This window comes from Manis pentadactyla, chromosome X (genome assembly GCF_030020395.1).
Source record: "Manis pentadactyla isolate mManPen7 chromosome X, mManPen7.hap1, whole genome shotgun sequence".
In the NCBI taxonomy this organism is placed as follows: Eukaryota; Metazoa; Chordata; class Mammalia; order Pholidota; family Manidae; genus Manis; species Manis pentadactyla.
The window spans coordinates 40,385,566-40,404,676 of NC_080038.1; positions in this window are offsets into that span (position 1 = coordinate 40,385,566).

A 19,111-nucleotide genomic window follows, 5' to 3' on the forward strand; every position below is an offset into this window, starting at 1 on the left:
TTTCCTCCCTTCTAGGTTCTTTGACTGACCTAATAATTCAATTGATATAAGACAGATTAATAGGAGAAAAACAAACAAAAGTTTTATAGCATGTATACCTCCTGTATACATGGGCAAGAACCAAGAAAACTGAGTAACTACCCTAAATGGCCAAAGCTGTCTACCATCTCCAGCTAAAGACAAAAGAAGATAATGGAGTGGGGAGCCAGTTATGAGAGGTGACTAGGAAAAGCTTAGTAATCAAGTATAAGACTGTTATACAGATTTAAGAGGTTGTCTTCTCCATTGATAAGAGTTTCTAGAGGTTGAGTGAAGGAGATACCCTTACAAATAGAGATTTTCCTCATAAATGTAAATGTCTTTTGCAAAAGGGTAACTTCTACCCAGTTTTCAGAGCTTCTCTTATGTCTACAGTTTCTTAAAAGAAAAAGATATATCCTGGGGTGGCAAAATTTGCTCCCCTTCACTACTTTCTCAGACCAGCATTTCCTTGGCCAAGCCATGATGTGTTTTAACCGTAGTTGTTGGCCTAGTTATCAGAAGGGGGTAGGTGAGAGATCCTGGGGTGGTAGGGGTGGGGGAACACATGTTGCCTTAAGGGGTAAAAGCCTCTGCATCATATTCAAGCAAGTAGGGAGACTCATATTTTTATAGGGAAGTGGGGCCAGAGTATTCAGGGGAATCTGGGGATTTCACATGTTCAGCATAACAACCCAGTTGTCTTCATCCCTTGGGTCAGAGTTGAGATCTATTGTTTCCCAACAAAGGTCATGAACTTGTCATAACAGATCTTATTTTGAAAGTTCATCTTCCTTGGAGCTTTGTTACATTTAAAATTAAGACCTGGGCCTGTTTTACCCATTTCAGTTTCAACTCAATCCCACTGTCCTTATAGTTACTCCTTCCCCCATATTTCTTAAATGCCTGAATCACAACATCAACTAGTGCATTTCTTTCTGCCAGTGTATTATCCCATCATCAGCAGTGGAAGTTTTAACAATATCACTGCTACCTTGTGCCAAAGGCTCCCTTTGGCCCACCTATCACCAGTGATGAAATTCTCATTGCTAATTGGGTGGCAGGTGTTCTGGTTCCTAAATCTATCCTTAGTATTTGCCCTCTCAGACTATGGTAGGTCAGATATCCTGGGAGGCAGACTACAAGACAATGGGGTGTTAGGAAGGACTTTGGGATCTATACCTATGGAAGAGATGGGGGAGAAAAGACTGGGAAGAGAGAGAGATTAAGCTGTGTTCTACAGTCAGTGGAAGTCTTAGCTGATTCTAGAGTGAGTTCTAAAGCTTGGATAATTCTTTGGAACTATTATGAGTTGAAATTAGATGATCAGACCTTTATACTCCCTCTTGAATAAGTCATTAGGTGTGGGTTGCCCTGTAAAGTGGGTTTGATCTTGAGCAAGGCAGCTCCTGTAGCTGAGGCAATTTCTGAAGAGGGTCAAGCACTGAAGGCTGTCTATCAGCAATACTCCCGAGGCTGGCCAGAGAAAGTGTGGAGGATTTTTTTCTTAAAGGAGGATCTGGTGGCACCTCAGAGAATCTGTCATCTGTAACAGCAAGATATCCTTGATAGTTTCTAGATTTCCAGCTTCCAAAGACTGCAGAACTGGAGTTGAATGTGGCAAACAAATACAAATGTTGTTTAATGATGTACTATTAGTATGAAGCATATGACTTTGACATTTCTGTAGTCTAGATGATTGAATATTAGTAATCACATATCTTCCAACCTAATAGAATAAACAGGGAGAGAACCTGCATTGAGCAAGTGGTCATAGTTCAATATTTGTGCATTCTAAAATGATCTATCAAATAGTCTCACTTCCCACACAAGCCCTACACTCTCCATTCTTATTTTATGTACATTAAAAACCCTACTACTAAAGCATTTGATATCACCTATAACCATTGGTACCATAAAGCCTCATGAATACAATGAGAACTTGTCTACTTCCACTCACTACATCCATTCCACTTCTGAGACTTGAATATTGTTCCTTTCCTCACTTGGAATGCTTCTCTCTGCATTGCCCCATACCTTATTCAAACAACACCCTTTCCAAACCTGTCTCCTCCTTAAATTTTGTTTTTTTTTCTCCTGTTAATCTGTCTCATGTCTACTTGATTCTTAAACCAGCTAGAAAAACCTCAAAGAGTGAAGGAAAATTCTTCCTCTCCAACAGCTGGCATAGTTGGCAGGATACTTTAACTCAATGATCATTGTTTGCATTGAGGCCAGGGCAACTGAGAGATTGTGGGACATCTGATGGGCAGCCAGCAGAAGATAAAATTTCTTACCATGCCAGCCTCCCAGAATCTCTGTCTGCAGGGCCCAATGAGGTGAGAATGGTGAGAGTCATTTCTCTCTTTCTAAATTTAGATTAGCAGAAGAAAATATTGGTGGTGGAACTAGTTCCTTAGGCTTGGCAACTCTTGATAAATTTGTTTGAGTACTCTTGGCTTTTGCTGATCCATTTCCTTTTAGAGATGGTCTTTGTTTTCTTTGAGTCTTTTGTGCTGTTTATAAATGTGCATGTGAGGCACAGTTATTCCTAAAAGACAACTTGGAAGCCAGAGCTACAAAATTGGTGGGTATGGGTGGAGCAGTTAAAGGCTATTAGAGCGCTTGTGACCTGAATAAGGCTCCCATGATAGGATGACTTGATCACAGGATGGGTTAGATTGGCACTAGGTCACCCGCCAACCTCTAGAAAACTTCCTTGCAATGAGGCACACTGTGAAACACCACACAGCCCCCAACACCACAGCACATCCCTCCTAGGTATTACTTTGGCTTCCAAGAAGGCCCAAGGCTTAGCAAAAGTTGTCAGCATGCAGATAAGCTTTCCTTTTGTTGTTTGTGTCTTGAGAGTTTGGCTTTGTGACCAGTGAGAACATTTTCTCTGGTCTCCACCAATTGAAGGATGAATGTACTTGTGTGCATCTGTCAGGCAGTTCAACAGTTTGTGGATCCAAAAATCTATGACTTTGTCCAAAAAATCCCTCAGGGGATTTGTTATAAGAGGTCCCAGCCCCAAAGGGGACTTTTGTCACCTCAATCTTCATTGCTTATTAGTGTTGGAAAAGTCTTATTCCACTAACACCTGCCCAGTGTCACAGATTAGTAGGGCTGTGACTAGAGGTGTCTCACATTTTCATGGGAAAATGGAAACACCATTGTCACCACACCATCCTTTCCACCTGTGCAGCAAAGGTCTTTGCTTTCTCATACTATAGGAGTGAACTTTTGGATCATGGGGGCTGTGTCTTCTTTACCCTCCAGGGAAAACTCTTGCATCCATGTTTTAAACCAGAAAAGTTCCCTCTGGGCCTTTCCATATAGAGGCTTATTGGTTTGAGTTGCTAGTAACTATTCATCAATGACCAGACAATAGATCCTTTAAATTGCCTATATTTGGGGGGGAAAAAGTTCTTTATGGAGAGCTCTTAGTTGTATTATTAGTATAACAACTAGCCTTAAGGATCCCTTGACAACATAAACGAACTGAAATTAGGCTTAGACTAAAAATTAATGTTCATATCCAACATAAATTCCCCTTCAAATCTGGCCCCATCTGCCTGTTTTAACTTCCCTTCCCCATAGATTTATAAGCATACTCTGACCTAATCGCCAGACCCAAAGAATACAGGTTACTCACATAAATGCTGAAAGCCAGGGAAGGAATTTAACAGAAGCTCTAGAGCCTGACAGTAAGGCTTGGTTTGCTCCCACCTTTCAGGGCTGTTAATCAGGCCTAAGCCAGCTTCAGGCATTCCTATGCAATGCCCTTTGCAGATTCATCCTAGACCCCTAGCAAGAATACTAATTTTTTTCAGTCCCCTGAACAGCAGTAGATCTTTTAAATTATAAAATCCTTTAACCTCCACTTTCAAAAGATCCTTTCAGTAGATCTTTTAAATTATAAAATCCTTTAACCTCCACTTTCAGAAGATCCAAAGTTAGAGAAGAATTTTTTTTTAAGTTTTTTTAATTTGAAAATTAAAATTAAAAACCCCTTCACAGCAGAAATACTTGATCAAATATTCTATTAAACCCTCCTGCAAATGATCAATAGAAGGCCCAAATTCTGAGGCTCACAGAGGAGAGGAGTGGAATTTCATGATATCCCTTCTTTTGCAAATGTAGACCGATTGGTTATTGATCCTTTCTCTCTCAGGAATAGCTTTTGCCTTCCTCCTTGTCTCCTTGTTTTTCTGCCTCCCAGGGGCATGCAGATTATTGCTTCTTTGATTATCTTTGAGAATGACCCTAAATCTTGTAAATATCTTTTGCATACCCTTCAAGGATACCTCTTGGGCTCCTGGGGTTGTTTAACACTGACAAAAATATTTGCTGTTTGTCCCAGCTGAAACCTGACATGATGTTTAGAAGGATTTAATAACTTTATGGAACATTTTTGGCCAAATTAGAATCTGTTATTCAGATACTGATAGAATTTTTTTTAAAGGCTTTCTCCATTAAGATAGGTATTCCCAGAGGGAAGAAAAACATATCAACATAGGTAAATGGATAAGTCAGTCCTTGTTATGCAAACTGAGTCTTTTTAGGACCAGAGGTTTGGCTCCATATGCAAGTCAAATCCCCCCATTTTTACCAATCCCAAGGCCTTGCCTATTCATCTTAAAATGCTTATAGATATTACAAAAGAATAGTACATTAGAAAACAGGGTTGTCTTGGACGTTAGGAAAAGAAATATTAAAATATTACTCTATATCATTGATTATAGGCACACATGCCCCCAAGAAAGAAAACTTGGATACTTTCTCTGCATTTTTGTGATGTAAATTTTCTACCTCCATCTTCTCTAGACCTAAGAGCCATTCTTTAAAATACAAACCTCAGAGAGAAGTTTCTCATAAATAAAGAAAAAAAGGAAAGAGAGAGAAAGAATTTAGAAATTGGGTAAATATAACCTTCACAAATATTAGTAACTATAAAATTTTTGTTTGCATCTGTTTGTGTGTTTGTCTTTCTATGTGTCTATATATATGGGTAAATGAGAGATTATTCTACCTCTGGAGGGTATTGCTAAAATTAATAGATTTAAAAACAGGTGCTTGTAGGTTTTGTGCATACTAAACTCAGAAAGTAGAAACTAACCCAAATGCTTTTTAAGTTCACGTGATCTGGATAATCTTTGGTAAATTAAAGCTAGTTTAAGTTTGGTTTAATTAAAATCGACATATGTTTAGAGTTACCAGCATCAAAATAAAAACTTTGTTCTGCCTATATTTACTTAAAGTCATATTAGTTGATGTATTTGTCAAATGTTTTTTTTAAAAAGTAGCTTGGAAGAATGGTTAACTTCATGTCATCAGGCTTTTATTGGTAATCTAAACATAATCATTAAGAACAATTAAGTAGATGTAAGAAAAGTTTTTAGGTGGACTTTTAGCAATAAGTGTGTGTTATGGTATGTGTACCTAAAAATAGCTTGAAAATCTTTCTGGTAACCTGAAACTTTAAAGTTTTGACAAGCTAAATTAGTTGAATTAAATTCATTGAATATTTAGATTATAAGATAAAATAATGAAACATTAATTATGAAACATAAGCTTATCTGCTTTGGGAGTCCTTATTATGGAGAAACTAAAGACAAACTAGTTTGTTAGTAAATATGTTTCATACTTACTGAAAGATTATACTATGAAGAAACACATTTCTAAAAAGCACAAAATATATTCAAAAACTGGCCAATCTAAAGAATACCGATGTAACAGACAGTTCACAACGGCTTACTTTGTTTTCACTAGAAATTAAAATTTCTAAGGATTAACTACTAAAAGTAATAAAGGAAACATCTCCATATGCAAGAAAAGCAGAATGTGTGCTTTAGGTAAAGAAGGTATGAGGAATGGTGAAAGAAAGTAATTTTGTCCTAAAAAGAGGTTTGGAAAGAGGGAAAGCAGGATGAAAATCTAAATGTAAAATGGAAAGTTGTAGATTTGTGTAAAAGGAATCTCCGAAAAGTAGTTTAATGTGTGGTCATGCTAAGATTAAAGTAAGTGAGTTTCAGTATCAAGTAAACCAGATTAGAATTTGGTTTTCTCTTTGTTAAAAAGACGAAGTTTTCTTGAACTATATTGGTCTGCTCCTAATATTAAGAGATCATGAAGGTATTTTCTTTTTCCTTTAAGTAATTGTTAATCAGAATAATTTCTTGTGCTTCATATTGTCTTTCTTAATCAGGTCTTTGATTACTTAAGAAAACTGCATCTTAATACTAGAAGAGATAAGTTTTGCTAACAACTAGTGACCTTCAGTTTTTGCCTTTGAAATCTTTCATTGTCACTTTAAGTGAATAATTAAGTGTTGTTTCATAATGATCTGTGATCCTATTTAGTCAGTTGTTCAAACCTTCTGACAGCTTTGACAACTTCCCAAAATCAAATCCTACAGTTCTTTTTACCTCTAGTTAACTCTGAGATGTTCCAGAGGGCCCCTGAAACATGTCAAAGGATTTTCTTCTCATAAAAGAGAGATATTTAACTAATTAGGCTTATTTATTTGATATGTTAAATTACCTGGGATACATCAAATAAATGATGATAAACCTTTGATTACATTTGTATAGAAATATGTTTTTAAAATAAGTGTTCTGGAAATTATATGATACTCCTAGAAATCTGAAGTCCTGGTATGTTATCACTTATAATTATGTTATCGAAATATTACATATAACAGAAATAACCAAATTTCCCAAAGTTCCCAAATAAAAAAACTTTCAGATCTTTAACCATTGCCATTTAAAGTCTTTTGTAATTTTCATACAGTTTTGGTTTTACTCAGATTCCTTTAAAAAATGTTCCTTCAAAAGAGATATTAACTAATTATGTTTGTTTATTTTAAATATTACATTTATTTTAAACATCATATTACCTGGGAAGCACTGTCAAAAAAGTGATACTAAACCTTTGATTGTATTTGTATAGAAGTATGTTTTTAAAACAAGTGTTCTAGAAATTATAGGAAGTTCCTGGTATGTTATCACTTGTAATTATAGTGTGGGTAAAATTGTAATATTTCCAGAATATCTCGCCTGGCTTTGGTACATCTGCATATCAACAGGCATTCGGAGGTGTAAAGAAGTAGGCTTTAGTGCCTTTGTATCTTTCATCTCCATATCAATGGGTAATTACCTGGGCAACAGAGGGCTTTTCTGTACCAGAGAGGTGAGAGAGAGGGCCGGCAGTTGCTGCTTGAGCAGGAGAGAGAAATGGGCTGGACGGCAGTTTTGTAAGACCCTTTCACCCCAAAAAGCATTTTGCGGTCAATTTCTTTGATCACACTGAATCCACAGCAAACTTGCCCAGGCTAAAACACACTATCAAGACATATAGTTATTGGAATGCTATGTGTCACAGAAATAATGACTTCTGCATTCTCATCAGATCATTAACCACTGCCATGTTTAAGTCTTTCATCATTTATAGACAGTTACTGTTTTACTTAGATTCTTTTACAAAACTGTCCATGCAAAAGAGCTTCATCTTTAAGAAGATTCTTTTTTTTAATTTTTATTTTGGTATCATTAATCTACAATTACAGAAAGAACATTATGTTTACTAGGTTCCCCCATTCACCAAGACCACCCCACATACCCCTTCACAGTCACTGGCCATCTGCATAGTAAGATGCTGTAAAATCACTACTTTTCTTCTCTGTGTTGCGCAGCCTTCCCCGTGCCCCACACACACTATACATGCTAATCGTAATGCCCTCTTTCTTTTTCCCCGCCCTTATCCCTCCCTTCCCACCCTTCGTCCCCAGTCCCTTTCCCTTTGGTAACTATTAGTCAATTCTTGGGTTCTGTGATTCTGCTGCTGTTTTGTTCCTTCAGTTTTCCTTTGTTCTTATACTCCACATATGAGTGAAATCATTTGGGACTTGTCCTTCTCCACCTGGCTTATTTCACTGAGCATAATACCCTCTAGATCCATCCATGTTGTTGCGAATGGTAGGATCTGATTTTTTCTTATGGCTGCGTGATATTCCATTGTGTATATGCACCACCTCTTCTTTATCCATTCATCTACTGATGGACATTTAGGTTGCTTCCATATCTTGGCTATTGTAAACAGTGCAGCGATAAACAAAGGAGTGCATCTGTCTTTTTCAAACCGGAGTGCTGCATTCTTAGGGTAAATTCCCAGAAGTGGAATTCCTGGGTCAAATGGTATTTCTATTTTTAGCATTCTGAGGAACCTCCATACTGCTTTCCACAATGGTTGAACTGGTTTACATTCCCACCAGCAGTGTAGGAGGGTTCCCCTTTCTCCACAACCTCACCAACATTTGTTGTTGTTTGTCTTTTGGAAGGTGGTGATCCTTACTGGTATGAGGTGATATCTCATTGTGGTTTTAATTTGCATTTCTCTGATGATTAGCGATGTGGAGCATCTTTTCATGTGCCTATTGGCCATCTGGATTTCTTCTTTAGAGAACTGTCTATTCAGCTCCTCTGCCCATTTTTTAATGGGATTATTTGCTTTTTGTTTGTTGAGGCGTGTGAGCTCTTTATATATTTTGGATGTCAATCCGTTATTGGATCTATCATTTATGAATAAGTTCTGCCATACTGTAGGATACCTTTTTGTTCTATTGATGGTGTCCTTTGCTGTACAGAAGATTTTAGCTTGATATAGTCCCACTTGTTCATTTTTGCATTTGTTTCCCTTGCCTGGGGAGATATGTTCATGAAGAAGTCACTCATGCTTTTGTCCATGAGATTTTTGCCTATGTTTTTTTCTAAAAGTTTTATGGTTTCATGACTTACATTCAGGTGTTTGAGCCATTTCGAATTTACTTTTGTGTATGGGGTTAGACAGTGATCCAGTTTCATTCTCTTACATGTAACTGTCCAGTTTTGCCAGCACCATCTTTTGAAGAGACTGTCATTTCCCCATTGTATGTCCATGGCTCCTTTATCATATATTAATTGTCCATATATGTTTGGGTAATGTCTGGAGTCTCTAATCTGTTCCACTGGTCTGTGGCTCTGTTCTTGTGCCAGTACCAAATTGTCTTGATTACTATGGCTTTGTAGTAGAGCTTGAAGTTGGGGAGTGAGATCCCCCCCCACTTTATTCTTCTTTCTCAGCATTGCTTTGGCTATTCGGGTTCTTTGGTGTTTCCATATGAATTTTTGAACTATTTGTTCCAGTTCGTTGAAGAATGTTGCTGGTAATTTGATAGGGATTGCATCAAATCTGTATATTGCTTTAGGCAGGATGGTCATTTTGACAATATTAATTCTTCCTAGCCAGGAGCATGGGATGAGTTTCCATTTGTTAGTGACCTCTTTAATTTCTCTTAAGAGTGTCTTGTAGTTTTCAGGGTATAGGTCTTTCACATCCTTGGTTGGGTTTATTCCTAGGTATTTTATTCTTTTTGTGCTATTGTGAATGGCATTGTTTTCCTGATTTCTATTTCTATTAGTTCATTGTTAGTTTATAGGAAAGCTACAGATTTCTGTGTGTTAATTTTGTATCCTGCAACTTTGCTGAATTCAGATATTAGTTCTAGTAGTTTTGCAGTGGAGTCTTTAGGGTTTTTTATGTACAATATCATGTCATCTGCAAATAGTGACAGTTTGACTTCTTCTTTACCAATCTAGATTCCTTGTATTTCTTTGTTTTGTCTTATTGCTGTGGCTAGGACCACCAGTACCAGGTTGAATAACAGTGGGGAGAGTGGGCATCACTGTCTTGTTCCTGATCTCAGAGGAAAAGCTTTCAGCCTCTAGCTGTTCAGTATGATGTTGGCTGTGGGTTTATCATATATGGCCTTTATTATGTCGAGGTACTTGCCCTCTATGCCCATTTTTTTGAGAGTTTTTATCATGAATGAATGTTGAATTTTGTCGAATGCTTTTTCAGCATCTATGGAGATGATCATGTGGTTTTTGTCCTTCTTTTTATTGATGTGGTGGATGATGTTGATGGATTTTCGAATGTTGTACCATCCTTGCATCCCTGGGATGAATCCGACTTGGTCACGGTGTATGATCATTTTGATGTATTTTTGAATTTGGTTTGCTAATATTTTGTTGAGTATTTTTGCATCTATGTTCATCAGGGATATTGGTCTGTAGTTTTCTTTTTTGGTGGGGTCTTTGCCTGGTTTTGGTATTAGAGTGATGTTGGCTTCATAGAATGAGTTTGGGAGTATTCCCTCCTCTTCTATTTTTTGGAAAACTTTAAGGAGAATGGGTGTTATGTCTTCTCTGTATGTCTGATAAAATTCCAAGGTAAATCCATCTGGCCTGGGGGTTTTGTTCTTGGGTAGTTTTTTGGTTACCGATTCAATTTTGTTGCTCATATTTGGTCTGTTTAGATTTTCTGTTTCTTTCTGGGTCAGTCTTGGAAGGTTGTATTTTTCTAGGAAGTTGTCAATTTCTCCCAGGTTTTCCAGCTTGTTAGCATATAAGTTTTCATAGTATTGTCTAGTAATTCTTTGTATTTCTGTGGGGTCCGTCGTGATTTTTCCTTTCTCGTTTCTGATTCTGTTGATGTGTGTTGACTCTCTTTTTCTCTTAAGAAGTCTGGCTAGAGGCTTATCTATTTTATTAATTTTCTCAAAGAACCAGCTCTTGGTTTCATTGATTTTTTCTATTGTTTTATTCTTCTCAATTTTATTTATTTCTTCTCTCATCTTTATTTTGTCCCTCCGTCTGCTGACCTTAGGCCTCATTTGTTCTTCTTTTTCCAATTTCAATAATTGTGACATTAAACTATTCATTTGGGATTGTTCTTCCTTCTTTAAATATGCCTGGATTGCTATATACTTTCCTCTTAAGACTGCTTTTGCTGCGTGTCACAGAAGTTGGGGCTTTGTGTTATTGTTGTCATTTGTTTCCATATATTGCTGGATCTCCATTTTAATTTGGTCGTTGATCCATTGATTATTTAGGAACATGTTGTTAAGCCTCCATGTTTTTGTGAGCCTTTTTTCTTTCTTTGTTCAATTTATTTCTAGTTTTATACCTTTGTGGTCTGAAAAGTTGGCTGATAGGATTTCAATCTTTTGGAATTTACTGAGGTTCTTTTTGTGGCCTAGTATGTGGTCTATTCTGGAGAATGTTCCATGTGCACTTGAGAAGAATGTTTGTCCTGTTGCTTTTGGATGTAGAGTTCTATAGATGTCTATTAGGTCCATCTGTTCTATTGTGTTGTTCAGTGCCTCTGTGTCCTTACTTATTTTCTGTCTTGTGGATCTGTCCTTTGAAGTGAGTGGTGTGTTAAAGTCTCCCAGAATGAATGCATTTCATTCTATTTCCTCCTTTAATTCTGTTAGTATTTTTTCACATATATTGGTGCTCCTGTATTGGATACATATATATTTATAATGGTTATATCCTCTTGTTGGACTGATCCCTTTATCATTATGTAATGTCCTTCTTTATCTCTTGTTACTTTCTTTGTTTTGAAGTCTATTTTGTCTGATACTAGTATTGCAACACCTGCTTTTTTCTCTCTGTTGTTTGCATGAAATATCTTTCTCCATCCCTTGACTTTTAATCTGTGCATGTCTTTGGGTTTGAGGTGAGTCACTTGTAAGGAGCATATAGATGGGTCTTGCTTTTTTATCCATTCTATTACTCTGTGTCTTTTGATTGGTGCATTCAGCCCATTTACATTCAGAGTGATTATTGAAAGATACGTACTTGTTGCCATTGCAGGCTTTAGATTTGTGGTTACCAAAGGTTCAAGGTTAGCTTGTTTACATCCTTACTGTCTGACCTCACTCACTTATTGAGCTGTTATAAACACAGTCTGATGATTATTTCTTTCCCTTCTTTTTCCTCCTCCTCCATTCTTCATATGTTTGGTGTTTTGTTCTGTGCTCATTTTAGGAGTGCTCCCATCTAGAGCAGCCCCTCTAAGATACCCTGTAGAGGTGGTTTGTGGGAGACAAATTCCCTCAACTTTTGCTTGTCTCGGAATTGTTTAATCCCTCCTTCATATTTAAATGATAATCATACTGGATACAGTATCCTTGGTTCAAGGCCCTTCTGTTTCATTGCATTAAATATATCATGCCATTCTCTTCTGGCCTGTAAGGTTTCTGTTGAGAAGTCTGATGATAGCCTGATGGGTGTTCCTTTGTAGGTGACCTTGTTTCTCTCTCTGGCTGCCTTTAATACTCTGTCCCTGTCCTTGATCTTTGCCATTTTAATTATTATGTGTCTTGGGGTTGACCTCTTTGGATCCTGTCTCTCGGGTGTTCTGTGTGCCACTGTAGTCTGAGCAACTATTTCCTCCCCCAGTTTGGGGAAGTTCTCAGCAATTATTTCTTCAAAGACACTTTCTATCCCTTTTTCTCTTTCTTCTTCTTCTGGTACCCCTATAATGTGGATATTTTTCCTTTTGTATTGGTCACACAGTTCTCTTAATATTGTTTTATTCCTGGAGATCCTTTTACCTCTCACTGCATCAGCTTCTATGCATTCCTGTTCTCTTGTTTCTATTCCATCAATGGCCTCTTGCATTTTATCCATTCTGCTTATAAATCCTTCCAGAGTTTGTTTCACTTCTGTAATCTCCCTCCGGACATCTGTGATGTCCCTCCGGACATCTGTAATCTGCCTCCAGACTTCATCCCTTAGCTCTTGCATATTTCTCTGCAGCTCTGTCAGCATGTTTATTATTTTTATCTTGAATTCCTTTTTAGGGAGGCTGGTTAGGTCTGCCTCTGTAGATCCTTTTTCAGGTGTAACTATCTTGGACTGGACCAGCTGTTTTTGCCTTTTCATTCTGAGAGCAGTAGCTGTAGGCAGGTTGTGGGTGTGGCAGCTGGGAGAAGAAAGTCTTTTCCTGCTTGCTGGATGCCTTGCCCTTCTCTGCTGCCTGTGACGGTTACCTGCACTCCTGGAGCAGCCACCGGGTTAATCCCCTACGCTTCTGTGCGTGGGGTGTCTGTCAGAGCAGCGTGGAGCCCTGCAGGGAGTGGCAGGCACGCCAGGTGTGCTCTTCCGTTCTATCAGTGACCCTGCTGGGAAGCTGTGTGACAGGAGCAGCTTTTGGGTCTGGCCTGGGTGGCTGTACGCTGGGCTAGGATTCCGGTAGGCTGCTGGGAGTGCACCTGCTCCCTCTGGCTCCGCTGCAGGTGCGCACGGGGCTCTTCCACACAGGCTTCTACCGGGCTCTGGCTTCACTGCTGCCAGGGCAAGTGAGCCGTGCCCAGGCTGTTCGGTCTTGCCGCTGCAGGCTAGCACAAGCCTCTCCTGTGGCACACGGATCTGCTCTCGGTTCCTTCTGGTGCTGCTGTCCCCGGCGTGCACTGCCACTCTTCTGCTACTGGGCCCGTGTTTCAGGGTCCACGCCAGTTGGACGAATGACTGGCAGGCTGCTTAGTGCTGTGAGGGGCTTCAGAGCTGCCCTGCCTCTGTTTAGGGTGCCTAAGTTTCCCCAGTATTCCCAGCTGCCGGGACAAATTTGTCCAGCTATGGGGTCCCTGTCTCTTGCAGAAAGCACGCGCTTTTCTTTTGTCTCAGGGGTGCTGATTGTGGGGACCTGTCCCCAGGTTTTGCTTTTCTGTTTCTCTACTATCCAGTACCCCGTGCACCTTGTGTCTGCGTTTCGGGTGCGGATTTCTGGAGCTGGTTGTTTAGCAGTCCTGGGCTTTCACTCCCTCCCTGTTCTGACTCCTTTATTCCCGCCGGGTTTTGGGGTGGGGGAACGTTTGGGTCCCGCCTGGCCGTGGCTTGTATCTTACCCACTTCATGTGATGCTGAGTTCTCACAGATGTAGATGTATCCTGGCTGTTGTACTGCATCCACTGGTGTCTCTTTTAGGAATAGTTGTATTTATTGTATTTTCATAAGTATATATGTTTTGGGGAGGAGATTTCCTCTGCACTACTCATGCTGCCATCTTCCCGTGATCCCCCAAGAAGATTCTTAGAAAGTACATTTGACATATAAAGGTTTCTGATAACTAAGATCATAATACTAAACTGGGTAAAAATTTACAGAACTAATGGAAAACTGGAGTCAAGCAGAAAAGGATTAATTACACAGGACTGACTAAATTGAGGATGACTTTAATTTTTATGACACATTGAAATATTGCTGATTTTTTTAATGTTTTGTTTTTCCAGATTTAAGGAAACTCTTTGTCTTAAACTATAATGCATAGCAATTTGATAAATTGTACTTTTGTAAGCACAATCAAAACATTTATATTTTTCTCCCTACCTGACAGCTCCAGAATTGGAGATTCTCAGTGAGTATTTTTATGACATCATATTTATTTGCATAAGTTCAATATGAATCTGTTCTCCTTGTAACGGCACCCAACTGGAAACATTGGTTACATTACAAAGGCTTTGACTGGAATGTCATATTTAAGAAAGATATAACCAGTGTGGAGAAAGTGAAGGCTCCTATGGCCAGGATTCTCACCTGGCCCTGGTTGGCTTACTCCCTAACACATGTGTGGGCAATATGTTGTCATTGACTCTATATGAAGAGTTCTGCCCAGTGCTCTGGGCGACATGGTGGCACAGCTGCTGCATGACTGCAGGAGAGCAGAGACTGGAGTGGTGGCAGCACCAAGGACAGAAACTGAGACAGCTGTGGGGGTAGAAAGGCCCAGAGGCAGAGACCAGCTTGTTGCATGCTTGCTCTGGGTGGGAGAGATTCTACTGATTGACCTGCCGCCATGGGAATAAAGTTGGGTATAAATCCTTTCACCCCAAGAATGGTCCACTGTCATTTTTTCAGTCTCATTGAATCCATAGTGAACTTGTCTGGTGCTGAAACCCGCTGGCAAGACAACTAGATAGTTCTAAGAAACTAAGGTTGAGTTTACAGAGATGATAACGCCCTTGGGAATATTTGGCCTGGTGCCTTGCTTACAGGGTTCTCAGCAGCCTCACCAGGTAAGTAAGGGAGGTCACCTGACAGGCTCAGGAACTTCAGGATATTTGGGAGGCCTTGAGAAGAGAAGAAATAACCCAAACCCTATAGGTACTGGACATGACTCTGATGCTAAGTCCTTGGCTTGGCTTTCCTGGCCTTGAGAGGACCTTAAAACCCCAATCTGAGATTCCTTATGAAACATTCCAGCAAAGCATATTTAAAAGAGCTTACCTGATCAATCACTATTCTTGCTGCACTTACATAAATAATCAAACCAAGTGTTTTGAAACTAAACAAACTTTACAAACATTTAGTCGTAATTTGGTTATCTTTGATAAAAATGAGGGTGATTTTAGAGAGAAAAATTATGGTTCATTAGCACACCTTTGTGGATATCTGATTCTAATACTGCTTATTGTAAACTGGACTAAGTCCTGAATTCTTAGTTTCCTCTACTGTCTGGCTATAATCTCCTAACCAGCATTTTCAAATTTTCTCCCACCCTTCTGACTTGGGGTCACTGAGAACTGAAACTGCCTTTTTCCGGAAGCCATATAATCGGAATGCAACTGTCTTGATATAAACGTTAGAGAAATCACCACAACAGCCCATGTTTAGACAGTTTTCCTGCCTGTTGCCATGTGGGCCACTCCGAGGGATCACCAGAGACACTTGAACTACAAACCAGGAAAATCTGTCAGACTGCCACCGCCTGTGCTCACTGGGTCTGAAGATGCTTTGAGCCCGACATCTACAAACCTTCTCGCTGGCAGCACTCAGGTCTCAGACACTGGGTTAATAATTTGCTCCAAACATTAACCTTTGTTTTTCTTTTGTTTCCAAAGAGATGCCTCTTATTTAATGACCGACTACTTGAACCACAGGCCTGACACTGGGAACACAACTGCATCACCTCTTCCTGAAACGAGTTCAGCTAAACGGACCTATTGTTAGGACTATAGAGACTGATTCCATGAGACTGATCTAGCAACTTAACTTTTAATGTGAACTTCCAGGAGAGTTTTGGAGGAGAGAACTATAGGGGCCAAGGGCAGACTGTCCCAAGATATACCACTTTGGCATGTAGATTATGTTTGGTTTGAAAGCAATCAGGGCCCAAAGAGTCAGAAAGAAATTTGACCACCCCCACCAACTGCATTTGAAGAATTTGTATGGAGGCCCTGCTCCAGGAAGTGGGCTATCATCACAGGTAACATTATGATATGACCTAGGTGTGATAGACAGGGAGGAATGTTCCAACATCTGTTAAAATTCTCTCTGTTTCTGTGTCACTCATCAAGTATTCGTTTACCAAACATTTACTCTTTCATCATTCTGTCCATTGCTTCCCTTTGACCTATGAAGGCCCTGATTCCTAACCCCTTCTCCTCAGTTCAGGATAATATATATACCTCGCTGTCCCTGACTGTCTTTGGAATCTCATGTCTATGTATTCCCTGTATATAAGTAATTAAACTTGGTTGTTTTTCTCTTGTTAATCTATCTCTTGTCATTTTGATTCTCAGACCAGCTAGGAGAAACCCAAAATGGAGACGGAAATTCTTTCTCACAACACTGTAAAAAAGGTGAAGTGAGAAGAAAAACTTAACACCCAGAGAGCAGAAGCTATGAGTTTGGCTTCCTGATTCTTCCACTCATAGAACTCTGTACTTCTCTTAATAACACTTCTCATCGTTTCTAATTATGTACTTATGTTATTATTTAATTAGTTTCTGTGCCATCCCAACTAATTTATAAGGTCCATTAGGCAGGGACCACATTTGTTTTACTCACCATATTTCTAGTGCCTAACACATAAAAAGTTCTCCATAAATATTTATTGAAATATTTAATAAGGCAGTAATTTAATAACTCTAATCTGATAAAAGGAAAATAGGACTTCTGCCTTCAGCTCCAAACTTCTCACCACCAACTTGTGCTCCTGGCCAAGGAAGCTCCTAGGTAGCTTCCTTCACCTTGCCATATGTTCTTGTTTGGGAATATCTAATGTATAAATATTCTCAATCCTAATCCCTACTACAGAAACCCACCCTTTCCTCTTATGGGAAAATTTTCAGAGGGCAGGATTTGTCTCCACTCCAGAGGTTCTCTGTCCTATGACTGAATCTGCTACCTGTATCCACAACATCTACCCATAACATCAACTTCAACAAAACAAGTCCATCTCCTGGAAGTGGAACCTCCAAATTGACACTGTAAACTCTTGAAATCCCCCTAAGAAATACCTCCCCAAATTATGCCCTGAAGATTGCCCTGTGGACACACCTTCCCTAAACTGTCACTCATACTTGACTCAAATATTGAAAGTGATGTCTACATTTACTACACAATACAGGTTTATTATACTTATGGGTTCATTCTCTCCCCTCCTCTCCCTCTAGTTTTCCCAGTACCAATCTCTCCTTTATGCTATTCTGGTTGTGTGTTTGTGTGCATGTGATGAATTGTGGAGTGTGAAAGAGTTTGTGGCAGAGCAGAATGGAGAAAGTGAAAGGGACAAAAGGTAAAATCATTTCAATATCTTTTTATTCTGCACTTGCTAGTTCCCTACTGCTCTATAACAAATCACCCCAATACTTAATGGTTCAACACAATATCAGCCATTTATTTTGTTCACAAATCTGAAATGTGGGCAGGCCTTGGCAAGAGCATTTATATCTACTCTACATGGTATCAGATGGAGCAGCTTGACCAGGGGCTGGAGTATACACTTCCAACATGGCTCATTCACACATGACAAGTCAGTACGGGCTGCCAGCTGGGAGCTCAGCTAGTGCTGAGGGTGGCAGGGAGGTGGGGCTGTTGGATTCCTCACAGAATGCTGGCTGAGTTCCAGCAGTGAACATCCCAAATCTAAATGGATTATGTTTGGATATTATTAAAGAATTTAGCTGAGAATCCCATGTATTGCCTGATTCTTTCTCTATCTGTTTTTCATTTATAACCAGCTTATTTCAAAAAGGATTTGTGGTAGTGCTTCAATAAACATAGGGGTGCATATGTCTTTTTGAATCTGAGAAGTTGTTTTCTCTGGGTAAATTCCCAGGAGCGGAATTCCCAGGTCAAATGGTATTTCTATTTTTAGTATTTTGAGGGACCTCCATATAGCCAAGATATAGAAGCAACCTAAGTGTCCATCAGATGAATGGATAAAGAAGATGTGGTACATATACATAATGGAATACTATTCAGCCATAAGAAAGAAAGAAATCCTACCATTTGCAATACATGCATGGAACTATAGGGCATTATGCTCAGTGAAATAAGCCAGGCAGAGAAAGACAAGTACCAAATGATTTCCCTCATTTGTGGAGTATAACAACGAATCAAAATTGAAGGAACAAAATAGCAGCAGACTCATACAGTCCAAGAAAGGACCAGTGGTTACCAAAGGGGAGGGGTGTGGGATGGCAGGTGGGGAGGAAGGGAGAAGGGAATTGAGGGGTATCATGATTGTTGCACATGGTGTGTGTGGGGGGTCATGGGGAAGACAGTATAACTCAGAGAAGACAGATAGGGACTCTGTGGCATCTTACTACACTGATAGACAATGATTGCAATGGGGTACGGGGGGGACTCGATAATAAGGGTGAATGTAGTGACCACATTGTTTTTCTTGTAAAACCTTCATAAGAGTGTATATTAATGGTACCTTAATAAAAAAAAAGAATTTGAGATAGAAGCTCCCTTTATTTAAGGTAGACACCATTATCTTTAAACATGATTCTTTCACTCTGGATTCTAATAGATGGTCTGCATTTTTAGGAGAAAAAATAGTATGTGCATACTGAGGGGAGGTGAGCTTGTACACTTGTGTGCTGTGTGTGAACATACAATGTACACCTCTGTGTTTTTACATTTGTGCCTACATGTTTCTACATGTGTGTGTGTGTGAGAGTATGTATATATATACATGTCTACCTATGTTAGTGAGACTGTGTCTATGTGGTATGTAGTCTCCATGAGGATATGAACCTTTATTGGTAATTCTTCAATAACTTGCAGTATTGCTGCAAGACTAAATGATACCATGATACTTTTTTAAAAGAAAATTCAGTACTATGTGTAAATTCAACAGGCCTCGAATGTAATTATTTTTAAGCCACGAATATGCAGTATTTTCTTTAAATGGCCTCTTTGCTTACAAAGCTGAATAAGAGGGTTTACCTGATTTGAGGTATGGTGAT